The sequence below is a fragment of the Cimex lectularius genome, unplaced genomic scaffold, assembly GCF_000648675.2.
Source record: "Cimex lectularius strain Harlan isolate CLEC.00 unplaced genomic scaffold, Clec_2.1 scaffold449, whole genome shotgun sequence".
NCBI lineage: Eukaryota > Metazoa > Arthropoda > Insecta > Hemiptera > Cimicidae > Cimex > Cimex lectularius.
This window is the reverse complement of record NW_019392973.1, coordinates 85361-100072: the sequence shown is the minus strand read 5'-3', so window position 1 is coordinate 100072 and position 14712 is coordinate 85361.

Below are 14712 nucleotides of genomic sequence, written 5' to 3'. Positions count from 1 at the left end.
TTATATCCGTTTATATACACATTATTTATTTTAATTACTAATTGTTTCATTGTTTAGAGACAAGTGGTATTCGGGTGGTACTAAAAGTATAAAATTGATTTTACTACGTGATGTCATTGCCCTTGTTATTTGGGATACCAACACCAGTTAGCTTTAACTTAATAATCCAATTTTGGCGAATTTATCGAACTTCGGGGTTTACGGAAGAGGCTTGGAGATTTCAGTCCTTTTAACTACCCATTTCCGTCAAATTTTGGTAAGAAAATAAATAATTACGTAATGAAAGTTGACATATAATTATTTCTTTATCGGGAACTATTAAAATACAAATTAGGAACAAACAAAAATTTAAAAGCGTCGATCATGCCACTCTCAAAGTCAGTTTTTTTGTAAGAAAATACCGATAAATTTGATAGTTTTTTATGATATAAATATATTGTTAAAACAAAATATGTAAACAAGAAAAATGCCTTTAAGATAAATTCTGCGCCCTGAACAAAATTATGCATATTAAAAAGTTAGATAAAAAGGCGCTTCAGTATGTTAAGCCTGCGCGACAGATCCGTCATTGAGGATGTTAATCTTGTTAAGAAGAAATTTCTACTTTGGGATCTTCTTTCTTCGAGAAGCTTCAAACATGCATCCTACTCCCTTGAAGGAAAAACATTTAATCATGGATATGTTTTTCGAGTCATAAAAGTCAACCGATATATCCACAAATTGAGATTATAAACTATTCCACTATGTTCCAATTTTAATTTAACTCCTGTCGCTTTTTTTGCGCATTCAAAATGACAACGAGAAGTTTTTCTTTATCCACCCAAAAGCATATACAAAAAATAACAATAGCTCAAATTTGTCTTGAGAAAAAACTCTCAGCGCGAAAACGTTTTGGTCTCTCTTAATAATTAGGGAAATCGCTTTTGATCGTAAAGTTAAAATAATTACCACATCTGTTATTAGGATTATTAACCGGCACTCAAGTAATTAACTGTAAAATATCACCATGACAACCTCATGCTTTAGAGTATTAACCTGGCGCCCCTAGAGGTTAAAAACAGGTCATAATTCATTTTTGTATTAAATTCAGCTATTCTTGTTTCGCCAGATTATTTATTTCCCAACGACCGTTTTATTTTAATGTTTCGTTTGTGCTTACAAAATTCCGTTTTTCGATAACATTTTACAGACATCTCCTTTAGTTTTTAGAATAAAATAAAAGTAATACATACATACATACATNTTTTAATAACATCTATTTGATATTTACAACTACAAATATTGTATTAAGTAAATATGTTCATATATGCTGAATATATCATTTGAGTCTCTTGTAGGAGAAGTTGCCCAGTGGTAACACTCCTTCAGACTGAAACCTACTCAATCTTCACTCAATGAGAAAGGTTCAGGCCACTTTCGTATCAATCGTCTTGGAGGACTTTCGGGTACGGTTGGAAGTGATAAATGTCATACAAATAGATTATTGCGTGTGCTCAGTGATTGATAAAATTTTTTATGGCAGGTTTTGATGAGTTCATACACAAACGGGATATGTAGGTCGTTATGAATAGTGTAATTTGAAACGTAGAAAGGAGCATTTATGATTTGACAGAAAATTTTAGATTGGATTGATTGGAGTCGTAGGGAATTTGAATCCTTGGTTGAGCCTCACACTTCACAACCGTACGCCCAGAGAGGTCTAATCACACTCTTGTAATTAAAAGTTAGTTTTCAATGTCTAATTTTCATGGTGAGTCAAGTAATCTTTTTAGTACTTAAATCCATTATATTTAGTGGTATGATTGACCAAATTACTTGTTTCAATTAATTAATCGTTTTACGTAAGGTTTTGGCTGAAATGATGAAATCGCCTGGATGGTGGGTTTGAATCCCGCTCGTGACAGTAACTTTTTTCAATACTTTTTAACAGGATAGTTCCTACTCACAGTAAGTTGTTTTGCAACGATCCGGATTTCGAGCCTTTTAGCTCATCATCAGGTTGAAGGACTTCTACAACCACGTCTCTCGACATGAATTGCCAAAGTGAACCGCTGATACCTCCGCCAACGCGACGTTCCAATTATCAGCTGATTTTTTTAATGACGCTCAATTTGAACGTGCGAAACGCGGAAATTATAACACAAATAAATATTTGAATAATAAATACTTAATATTACTATAAATTACTATAAAAATAATAACAATTAAAATAATTAGATTAAAATAATTATTTGGACGTTTAATATTATTTATATACATATTTAAAATGGGAGGTAGATCAAAATCTGTTATATTATTAATGCATTTATCACCATGTTCAATTTTACATTTTTTAATTTCAAATTTTTCTAAAACTATCTACTATACTCTAAATATAATACTCTAAACTATCCTTTTAAAAAGTATTGAACACCACACTCACTCCATCACTTCTAGTAACTTTTTTCTTTCAACCAAAACCTTACATAAAAAGACCTTTTAGTAATTTATAACTAGGTTTGGTTTGTTGATTTTTTTGGGTGGGGATTCCTAGTCAGTTGTTTCTCCATGATAACGTACAAGATCAATGGATGGCAATTGGGTTCCAGTTATACTCACTGTAGGTCAGATATTTTTAAATAAGGTAAAATTTATCTGTACGCTTTTCGTTATGTTTATCTTCATTTTCCACAATATGAACCATACTATTAATTCAATCAGGTGTTGTTGTAGGTATGGAGTGTTACTTTTTGGCAATTTGATACCCAGGTCATCAACAAATTGGTTCTTCGATCTTCGATTTTCTTCTCTAGTATTGCTTTATTTTTATTGTTGTTTGATTTATTCATTTAGTAATTTTTTTAATTTTGTTTAATTTAATCGCAGTATTTTATAGCACATCTAGAAAGGGAAATGAAGATTTATCAACGTTAAAAAAAATTGGATAGACAAACTATGAATGTCACAGCTGAACTTGAAAGCAGTTGGATTCCTACGATTATCTCTCCGAGGAAGAATGCAGAGTCTACAACTGTCATTTACCCACCAGAACTGAATTTTTTTTCTTTTTATTCTTTTTCTTTTGGGCAATTGAAGGAGTATTGTCACTTCAGATTTAAATGAACCGCCATGCCCCTCCACACACTCAAACAGTGAAAGGAGTAAGGGCCAAGAAAGGGCTATTTTTTTCAAGTCCTAGAACATATCCCTTTCTGGCTTGTGTGGGCAAACAGCTTTTTTTGGTAAAAAGAAAAAATTGGTGTGCACACTATTCAACTGAGTTAATTTTTATTACTTTGACGTCAAAATAAAAAAATAATAATTGTAATTTAGTTTTAAAAGGGTACATATTTTTATAAAGAAAAATAAAAGAAATAATATTTCATTTTAAATGTTGTGTTAATATTTTAATTGTATTTTCTAATTTGGTGGTCAAAATTTTAATAATAATAATAATAATTTCTTTACCTTTCCTTATGGAACTATAAAACGAGAATCAAATTCCATTTTAAAATTAAGGTTTAAAATTAATAAAAAATAGTACGAGTACAGCAGTTAGTTTTTTGTGGGTCCCAGGTCACTGTGGTATAAAAGGCAACGAGGAGGCTGACCGAGCAGCGAAATGTGCTGCATCGAATGGTATTTACGTGCCGGAAGTGCCATGTGAAGACTTTGCTGTGTTTCTTAAAAGAAAAATTTGGAACCTCTGGCAATCGGAATGGCGAAATACCGAGGATAACAAACTCAGAGAAATTAAGGAAAGTGTTAGACAGTGGGACACGGCAATGCAAAGATCTCGAAAAGAAGAAACCGTGCTGGCCAGGCTCAGGATAGGTCACACAAGACTAACACATGGTCACCTAATGGCCAGAGAACCTCCCCCAAGATGCACAACTTGTGGTGAAATAATCACCATCAAGCATATTCTGTCAACATGCAGAAACTACGAAGACCTTCGGATCAAACATAAGCTTGGAAACAATGTGACCGAAATTTTGAAAGATTCCCCAGCTAACATTAAAAAGCTTTTTGAGTTCCTAACTGAATCTGGGTTGACCGATAAATTGTGAATAACAATGAGTAGGAGGGCGGGACGGCCTTGGGTGCGGGCGCGGCTCCTGGGGGGCCGGTGCCGGGGGTGGGTAGGGCTGGGCACGTGGGCTGGCCTCTGGGTTGAGTTTGAACCCCAGAACTTGGGAGGGCTGCGGATGCTGGCACACCATGCGCAGCCCTCTGAGAAGTCTGCCACTGTCTCTTGACCACTAAGGTCTTGTGTGGAGAGGAGCTGGTCTGGGTGTCTGGTTCTTGCCTGGTCTTGTGGTGTCCGGTTCGCTGTGGGGGTGCGCCCGCTCTTGATGTCCCTGCCCTCCTGGCCTATCGCTCTCTGTCTTCTTCTCCCTACGATTAATTCACCGTCAAGGCAGTTTTGACCCATCGTGGTTGTATGCCTTTATAATATTTTAAAAAAAAAAAATTAAGGTTTGTAGATTCTGAAAAAGGTTTTATTATAGAATAAAAGATTCTTTAAATTAAAAATAATTAATCAAAGAAATTCTAATCTTTTTTGAAAATAAATTGTAATAAAAGTTTTAAATTTAATTAATATTTTGGTCTCGTATTTATTTTGGTTTGAATTGAATATTGGAATTTTGTATATCACGGACTGTTGTCCGTGCCGTAAAGTATTTTGTAATATATTTTGAGTTTGTTGTATTCCATGTAAATAAATGCTATTATTCATTCATTCATTTTTTCATTCAACAAATTGATTGAAACACCGTAGGTTCGGAAAACATAATAAACCAAATAAATTTTCACAAGGCATTGTTGTGCCAACCAACAATGTTTTAAAACTAAAATGTTTAATATAAAGTGGAATAAAATAGTAAAAATGCTTGTAAGTTGGTTTAATAAGTACAAGTAGAAGGTCCGAAGTATTGGTGTGTCGCATCTACTGGTATACATTTCAGTTGTTTTCTGTGTGTTTTCTTGTCCAGTACATTAGGCAAAACGAACATAAAAGTTGGTTTAATAAGTACATACATTAAGACAAAATGTTATAATAGGCAATATTTTGTAATAGCCTACTTTATTGCAAAAAAATATTTTTCATACCACAAAAACAATTTTAATTCACCTGGAACGACGTACATAAAATAAATACATTTCATATAATATTAAATATTAATGACATTAAATATTAATGACAATAAATATTAATGATAAAATATTATTAACTAGAATGCATAGAATGAATAGAGAAGTTCTGAATAATTACTGGCCAGCGATAATTCTCCGATATGCGATATATATAATTTTTTTGTTTTACCTCGAACCCAAGAGGTACATTGCAGAGACATATTTAATTCCCAATTATCTTCATTTTTGATTTGCCAGTTAAAATCTCTTTCGTGTATTTCAATTCGACTGGTTGAATAATTATGGCACACCGGTCGAAAGGACGTTTTTGATTGCTTCATTTCTTTTTACGGTTAGTAGGCCATGGAGGCTCGGCCGAATTTCTCGTGATGGTTATCCCATCTCAATTTCCCTCGCTCGCACCGTCAATTCTCTTTCTCTTGCCACTGCCAGCTCTTTTCCTCTCCCTATATTAGCTAAGTTATGGCTTTGTTTGTTTACAAAACCCGCAACCCTGATATGATTCAGACTCTGCGTTAAAAACAAAAAATATCAACAATGGTCCCAGCTTATTTGATGATTCCTGGAAGTTAGTTTAAACCTGTGTTATAATTTGTATATTTGTATTCGGCTTCTCGCTATATTCAGTATTTAGTATGAATAAAATGAAGACAGAAATAACCTATAATGACATTTATGGACAACGACTCAAAAATAAAACTACGCGAATCATACTTACAAAAAACGGACACACACCCGAAATGAATATACTTGAAAACTTAGGAAAATAGAAAAATAGCACATTCAACAGAAAAATTTAACAACTAGATAAATCTACCACAGTTAAGTTCAGATATTATAGAAATAGGAAAGGGAAAAGAACCAAACAGAACAATGATAAATCCAGACTTGATCCGGTAAAGACCCCGGTAGACAAATATAAGTGTTACCAACTTTCACAATCTTATAGAAAAAAAATTTTCAATCAACCAGACCCACCATTGAAAATGTCAAAAAGCCGAAACTGGAATAAATGAAGCAAGGCCAAAATGGTAGTAAACCACCAAACTACAGATTCATCATCCAACAGACCCCCAACAAACATGTCACATGACATTATAATTGGCAAGTTAAATAAAATTTTATCAGTACTTTTACTGTAAATAAATTATGAACATTATTTTTTATTACAATTAATTAAGGTTTTTAGTTGAGATGAAAAAAAGTTAATGGCACGAGAGGGATTCGAACCCACGACCTTCAGCTAGATACGCCGCTGCTCTACCACCTGAGCTATCGTGACCTCGANCTATTGCCATTAACTTTTTTTCATCTCAACTAAAAACCTTAATTAATTGATATAACATAACATTGTAATCATAAGTACGTTAACATATATTACAAAATTACATATTTTCATATTGGTTTCCTAATCCTGAACATATCATTGAAGCTTTTTTCAGTGTATGGAAATCCCCAATATAAAAGGTACAATAACAAATTTCAACAATTGGATGTTTTTACAAAGAATTTTTTTCTAGAGATCCACATGTTCTATTCACGATTTTAAAAAAATGGACCCGAGTTTCTGGATTTCATTCAATCTCACTAGCATGAATGAGCCCCGGAGCAAATGGCACCACATATTCCTCAAGAACTTCAGTCACGTAGATTTCTGTATTTAGTGATGTCCTATTTAAAACGTGTAACTCCGTTTTTCCTCCTAAGAAATTCCACTCTACACCATAACTGAATCACCTCTGAACGAACCTCTTCTGGCAATTATATTGGTGCTCTACGACTGCTCGATAAACTCGAAGACGTCCATCTAGTGAACGGAGAAAAAACTGGGACTCGTCTGAAAGCATAACATTCCTTCATTCTGTTTCCGCCCAATATCGGTGTTCCTTGGGTGAACCCAATGACGGTGGTCTCTAGCGCCGGACACCATTTCTGACCTTATGGGATGTAGGCTCACTTCTGCATTGTCTACTTCTTACTGTTTCAGCGCTAACGAACCCGCACAGTTCGAAATCTTTGAGAAAGCAGCAATTATTTTTCAGAAACAATGAAAATGCGATGTCTCCGAGCGTGAAATCTCTTAAATCGGTGCGCAGCTGGTTCCTTGGCTCTTGGGCTTCCTAATCCTGGTTTCCGAATAAACCTTGCATTCTCCTGGTTACACTGATTGTCCGACAATCATCGTTTTAGGCAAAATCTTTCAGCGTAATGCTGATTTCTTCCATCCCTGACCATCGTCAACGAGTGCAACTTGCTCGCTGATTATTGGCGTTTTTGTAATCGTTTTGTTTTGTGCCACCAAGAAAATAGTGAATAAACGCATTTTTATTACATTAAATGCCCTTGTTGATGATTTACATTGTGAAGATTTTAAATTATATTATGAATTAGGCAGTTTTGCTCACTATGGGCGGCAAAAACAAATACTTTCCGTCTAATCATAATTATTAAGTCATTTTTAAAGTAGTAAAACAAAAAACATTGCCAAAAATTGTCAAATTAAAAAAGCCACTTTTTTTGTGAAGCAGTGTTTGTTTTATATTTCCAAAGATAAGTGTAATTTGGTCGTTTCAAATTGTTGTCCTCGCCTATACTCACTTTTGTCTGCGGTTTGGTATTTGACCAGAATATCGTGTTAATTCACGAAATAAGAAAACACTATTTTTCTTGCCTATCATAGAAGAATAGCGTCTGACAGACCAAGGAAACAAGAATGAGCAGACCAGGATTATTACAGAGACCAAACTACAGGTTCATTGCCCATTTGAAAGCATTGTTGCAAATTAATCTGAAATTTCCGAATTTGTAATTTAGCATGTATTTTACGAATTTTTTAGTAACAAGTCTAATAATATGATACCAATCACGCTATTTTCAACATGAAAATATTTTAATTAGGTTCGATAGTCTGCTTTCGTACAGTATAGTGTTACAGACTTCTGCCTGATTAGAATGAAAAATTTAATGAATAGAAAAACGTATTAGGCAATGTGATTATTAAATTTGAACAAAAAAAAACTGAGATTTTTCTCATGGGTCATCCGGACTTTGCATTAAGATTTCAAGAAAAATACAAAAGTCGGATTCTGTGCAACAATACGACCGATCAAGGGGAAAATAGGTGGATATTTACTTTTTATGACCAATGTTAAACGTCCACTTCAACCATAGATCACAGTATAATGTCGCTGTAAATTGGGCGTACTCTTTCAATATTACATTCCGAGAACAGAAAGATGAATTTCAAGAAATACCAACTCGATGTAAAAATGAAATGGAAAGGCATATTGAATTAACGAAAAGAAAAGATCCCATGGCTAAACACAAGGTCATTAGAAAAAAAAACATGTAACCATTACTGAACTAATTAATATTTATGGCGTTTTGTGAAGCCAAAAAAATAACACAGAATTAGACGGTATATTTAAGTAAAAAGCAAAAGGTTTCTTCTTGAGTAGATGTCATAACAAAATCCCTTGAAAACAGAAAGGGTTATTAATAAAAACAGTCAATGTATGATTGATCAATTATTGACCGCGTTCCAAGAATAACGGTATAGAGATTGAAACAAGAAAGACATAGCTTTGTCATTAATCACACACATTGATTTTTCTTTTGTAAATACAATTCGAAAATTCATTTCTAACCCCATTCTTAACAATTTTCGGGAAAACAATAAAAAAGAATCTTTTCTTTTACAACTTGTAAGTATTGTTAATTAACTATAACCTAAATAAACTAGTTTCCACTTGTCTATGCCAAATATCGAATAGAAATGAACCTGGACATAACTACATTTTTCGCCAGGGTTTGTCCGTGATCAGGTAAAAACTAAATAATTAACTTTTGTCACGGGTAGGTGCCTCCTGAATTAATACTCTATTTTCTTTTAGTTTCGGTCAAATCTTTAGAAAAGTAGCGTTTATCGTGAAATTCGTGCAATTTTGAAAGCAACTCGGCGATAATTCAAGTTTAAATGCCATAAATAATCATTTTCTTTGTTTACCACTTCATCAAGCCCAGAATCTACACTTTGGATAACAAGTTCAATTCGACACAGTAAAGTAGGCCCTATGTAAATACAGTCTGCAAATGTTCGTCATTGACTAACTATAGTTTTTTTATGGTAATTCCTTTAGTCATCGTGATTGCTTCAGTTACTTGACTGTTCTACAACAATACACATTTGTACAAGTAATTTGGGTCGATGTTTTCGATAGTACAGCATCTCCAGAGGTATTATCTATATAAAAAGTGGAAAGTTTATACCTCTACTCTATTTTTTTTTCATGGAGATTCTCTGAGAGTCCAAAGTTTGATAAATACGTTGACTCTACGTTCGAACACTATTGAAGATTCGGTCATAATTTACTTATGGACAGAATTAACGTACAACCCTTAAATTTTAATGTATTTAAGTACTACTTTACTTTTTACAACAAATACGTTTGGATATAAAAATAAGACATCGAAAAAGAAAATGTTTATTTCCTAATTGTAAAATAACAAATATTAAGTAAAGAAGAAAAAACAGAAAATTTAAAAAAATAAATAAAAATGTTTAAAAAAACTAATTTTTTGTGCCTGTCAATACCGAATATCCACCTCTGCCACGGATCACGCCCGTTAAACACCTTTGCATATCTTGGAAAAGTTTTCTAGTAAAATCGTGAGTAATTTTTTCCATTGTATTAAGAACTGCCGTTTCCACCTCTTCTAGGGTGTTAGGACCTAGGTTTCGCAGTCGTACTCATCGGTTAAGTGGTCCTAAATTGTTGTTCGATTGGGTTCAAATCTGGACTTCGAGCTAACCACATCACGCACTCAATTCCAACCATATGCAGACAATCATCTGCAATACGTGCTCTATCGGGCCTGGCATTATCCTGCATAAGCAAGAATCTCTCACCGATGTGGAGGGCAAATGGCACTACATGTTCTTCGGTTATGTCTTGTAAGTACCTGTGAGAACTTGAGATTCGCTCAGCAACCAATTCGGTACGGGCGTCCAAGGAATACCACCCCGTAACATCAATAACCCACCGTAGAATGCCCCTGAGGAACCTTACAGCATGGGCCATACCTTTCCCTAAGCGTCTCCAAATGAAATTACGCCCATCTGAAGATTTGAGGCCAACTCTCACCTCATATCCAAAGAGAACTCGTTCTCAATCTTCTAATGTCTAATTCACATATTCCATTGCGAACTGAAACCTGGCCATTTTCTGAGCTGTGGTACGAAGAGGTCTACGAGCCGGGTGTCGGGCCATGAGGTTATATTATTGAGCCTTTTTCTTACAGTCCTGGAGAAAATCGATTTTCCAATAATGCTGCGGTGACGACGGATAAATCTATCGTCTCTCTCTTCTTGTAAACCTAGGTCGACCTTGTTCTGGCCTTCTATTGTGAAGCCCTGTTTCTCTGAATTGCCGAAGGACCCTTCCTATTGTTGAGTAATGTACAGTCAGTCTCCTGGCGGCTTCACGCTGGCGGTATCCTTCCTTTAATAATGTTATGACCCTGACACTGTCATCCTCACTCAAATGCCTGACTGGAGCCATATAAAAATAAGAATAATATTTAATAAAATCAATGAAGGAAAAGAATTAAATTAAATCGAAGTTGGAGTAACCAAATGCCCCTCAGTCGAACAGTCAGCAAAGTCTGGCGGGTCCAGACGCCCTCCCATCATCTTAATCAGCATTTCTTCGAAATAAAATAAAAAACATAATCCTTAAATATCCTTGCCTTACTCGTGCGATAGCCTTCACCCCGTCACTCTGTCGGTTTAAACTTAAACATTGTACAGTTTTGACAATAAAGTTTCTTTTTTTTAAGTTCTTCGAGCAATTACTTAACTTCGATATTTAGACGAAGCAGAATGGAAGGGCATAATGGTACTTTTTGTGCAAATGGGATTAATCAGAACGAAAGAAAATAAAGGAAATAAACAAAGCATTAATTAGTTTTTATTTTGAGTTCGATAGCTATGTAATACATAGACATATGTAATATTACCTTGGCTAATTGCAATAGCCAGTCGACCAATTCCCGATTGTGCGTCAAAACGATAGCCCTTGCGTAATAATGACTTAAGATATAATCTTGTTCATTTTCGATCTAGTGGGCTCTATGGAAAGGGTTCCGTCTTGAAGAAATGACAAGCACTCCAGTTTCTCGGAATCGAGCTAAGCTAACGCCAGGGAGTCCACGTACTGAAAAACACCAACTTCCGCTGCGATATCCACTTGCAGGTGACTTCTCGATGACTCATTCTCACAATAATATTGGGAACGTCTGGTGAACAGATGATGTCTTTGAACTCTCTGGGCACGTGTTAGGCATACAATTAATAAGGATGTCACTAATTTTAGGAATTTCACTCCATAGATGTTGCAACGCTGCTCTCAGTTGTTGTAGGTCAACTGGCTGCGGTGAACTAAAAGCCTTCTCCACAACGCATCCACACGTGAACAATGGAATTGAGATCTGGAGGCAATGGGGAAAGGGCAGATGGGAAATTTCCAGGTTTTCTAACCACTGATGAACAACTCCGCCTCTCTGAGAGTATGCATGATCATCCAGAAATCAAAAATCCCTGCCAATGAGATCCCTGGTTTGAGGGATGTATTCCTCGATAATTTCTGGGATATAACGGACAGCAGTGAGGTTGCCTTCAACAATATGGAGTTCAGTTCGTCCTCCAGTGTAAATCCCAGCCCAGACCATTACGACGTTTGTGTTGACAAAGGCCTTGCCAGAACATCTTGTACTTCATTTAGGATCTGGCAGCACTATGGAAAGGGTTCCGTCTTGCAACAATGTCAATATTTCTGTCTTCCCTTACCGTCGTAATTCGCTGAGATCCACTACCAAGCCTCCTATATGCACTTCCAGTAATTCTTACAATAATATTGCGAACTTCTGGTTTAAGATAATGCCTTTCCATGGTTAAAGAGAATGCACCTGGATCAAAATGGAGAACAGACCAGAAAGCGTGTTTGTTTACAAAATGAGTAATCTTCATCTGTACTATTCTTAAGTAAATCCTTAATAAAAATGTGAATTAACGTTTGCTTGTTTTTGGTTTGTATTTTCTGCATTATCTTATCAAACTAATAAGAATATATCGGTTAATTTAATTAATACGATGAGAATAAATTACAAATATCCCTATTCGCTTTTGAACAGTTTATTATCACGAGGGTATTTATACAGGCAGTATTTTAACCATAAATTTGTGAACAAACAATGTTGACAAACTGAACAAATAACTATGGAAAACTGTTGTGAACAAACAATGAAAAACTGTTCGTTTTTGTATCTTTAACTAAATGACATGCAGCTCCGAGCACTCACTCAGTGATTTAAAAACAGACCACCAAATTTTGCACAAAACTTTCAATTTTAAAGAAATTTATTTAATAGGATCTACAGAACATCGATTTTGCAGTTTGGAAAGTACAAAATGAAAGGAAAACAAAAAATTATAAAAATGAACTTAGTTTCTGACTACCAGTGTTAATAAATTTGGTTTATATTGTAAAATTTTCATTTCTAAATTCAAACTGCAGTTTTTAAATTGTAGATAATGCTTCTAAGCTTTAAGAAGAATTGAGGAAGTTCCTTTGTTCATATATTTAGGTGTATGGTTGGTGAGTTTTTAAGAAGTGAGGTCGTCGATCTGAAATGTAAATATTTCTTGTTGACTTGGCAAACAGCGCGTTATTATTGGGTGGAAATGAACCTGCAATCTTTAAAGATTACGGACAAACCTTAGGAGCGCTTACAAAAACCTCGCAGCTTATATGTTATCCAAAGATTACAAACAATAGAGTTTTTCTTTCAGTTATAACAACTAAAATAAAAAATATTGATTTTCAAACTATGCAAAGATGTAAATTAATTTCGAAGGTCGACCCTTTCTAAATTTTATTTCATATAATCAAAACAAACACATACACTGCACAAAATCGTTTAAAAAACTGGTAGATGCATTAATATGAATTACGTATAATTATTTCCAGTAAAAATTATGTACTTTCTGGTATTGCGATTTTGATATTTATTTACATTCTAAAAGATTCAAAAATGTTCGTACTTGGTTTTTAAACAAAAATTATTTAATAAGTATCCGCGTGTTTTGGATCGTTGAGCCATTTGTAATAAATCCACCAACGTAAAAATTCACATCCATAAGATGCTCACTTACATGTGCCAACATAGAAAAGAATACACCACGCAGAGCAAAAAAAACTTTCCCACCACGTTCCTATATTTGCTATTACCTGATATGAACAAATAAAATATTACCGAAATGGATCCGGAAACGACAAAGAAAAAATACAAGACAAATTACAAAATATTAATCATTATTTTAGTTAGAAATTTGTCTCCGTGGAAACACGGCCAATTCATACACTACAACACTTAAAATACTGTGAACTGGTCTTTCTTTGCGCGCATCTAGATTAACAATAATGAACTAGTCAGAAATACAGGAAATTATAGCCTCCATAAAAATTGTAAATTCAGAAGAATAGAACACTTTTTAAATAGGAGATAATGTATATATACGTAAAAGGTTCAGTCCGTACAGTAGTTTTCGTACCTTTATATATCAATTTATTTATGTAGTTATTAGATATATTTACATATTTTTATATATTTATATATGCATGCATTCCAAAGTTTCGTAATCATCAGCCTAACTTAATAAAATTTAACTGGCATTTCTTTTTATTGTTTTCAAGCTTTGGTAAACTGTTAGAATGATTTACATTTAAGTGGTTTTTAACCAGAATTTTCTCACTGCTTTATATAAGAAACGAATTCATAAATTGTAATAAATTATCAGCCTCTTCCTATAAGATGCACAGTGTCCTAGCCATTTTCCCTGAAATATACCCAGGACTATAACTAAATATAATATATTCATATTTTTTATATGAAATATATTATACTTTAATTGTATAATATATTTAAATAAACAAAATTTCAAACTTCAAATTGTGAAACTACGCTGAAAGCATTGGTGGCTGTAGAAAAGAGTTAATTTTATCGAATCGTACAAGCCGTAGTTTCATAAATGCCAAACAATGTTCACGATTTTTCGTTATTTAGTGCACTTTATTGGTGGAACTCCATCACAAAAGGTTGCATATCAATGAAAATTTTGTTCCTATTTTTTAACGTCTTTTTATTTGGGAAACCTTTCGCTAACATTGTAAGCATGTTTAAGTCTTACCTTTTTCATAAGTAATTTTAGAGTGATAAAAATAAACATTTTTACAAATCTGTGTTCTAATATTTACCTGATATTAATAATTTATATTTAATGAAAAGAAAAGAAATCAGCTAACATATGGATTTTAGCCAATGGATAAGTCAGTGCTCCCCTTTTCCATTTCTCCTTCCTGGCATATTTGGATTTCAAGCTTCTCCAACATCCGAAAATCAGTGTTTCCTCCACATTCTTGAGCTCAGACAGAGCAATGATGTTTGGATTACGGTTTGATGTATTTATTTCTAGCCCTGAAATTTGTTGCGTCTCCTTCCATACCTTCATAATGC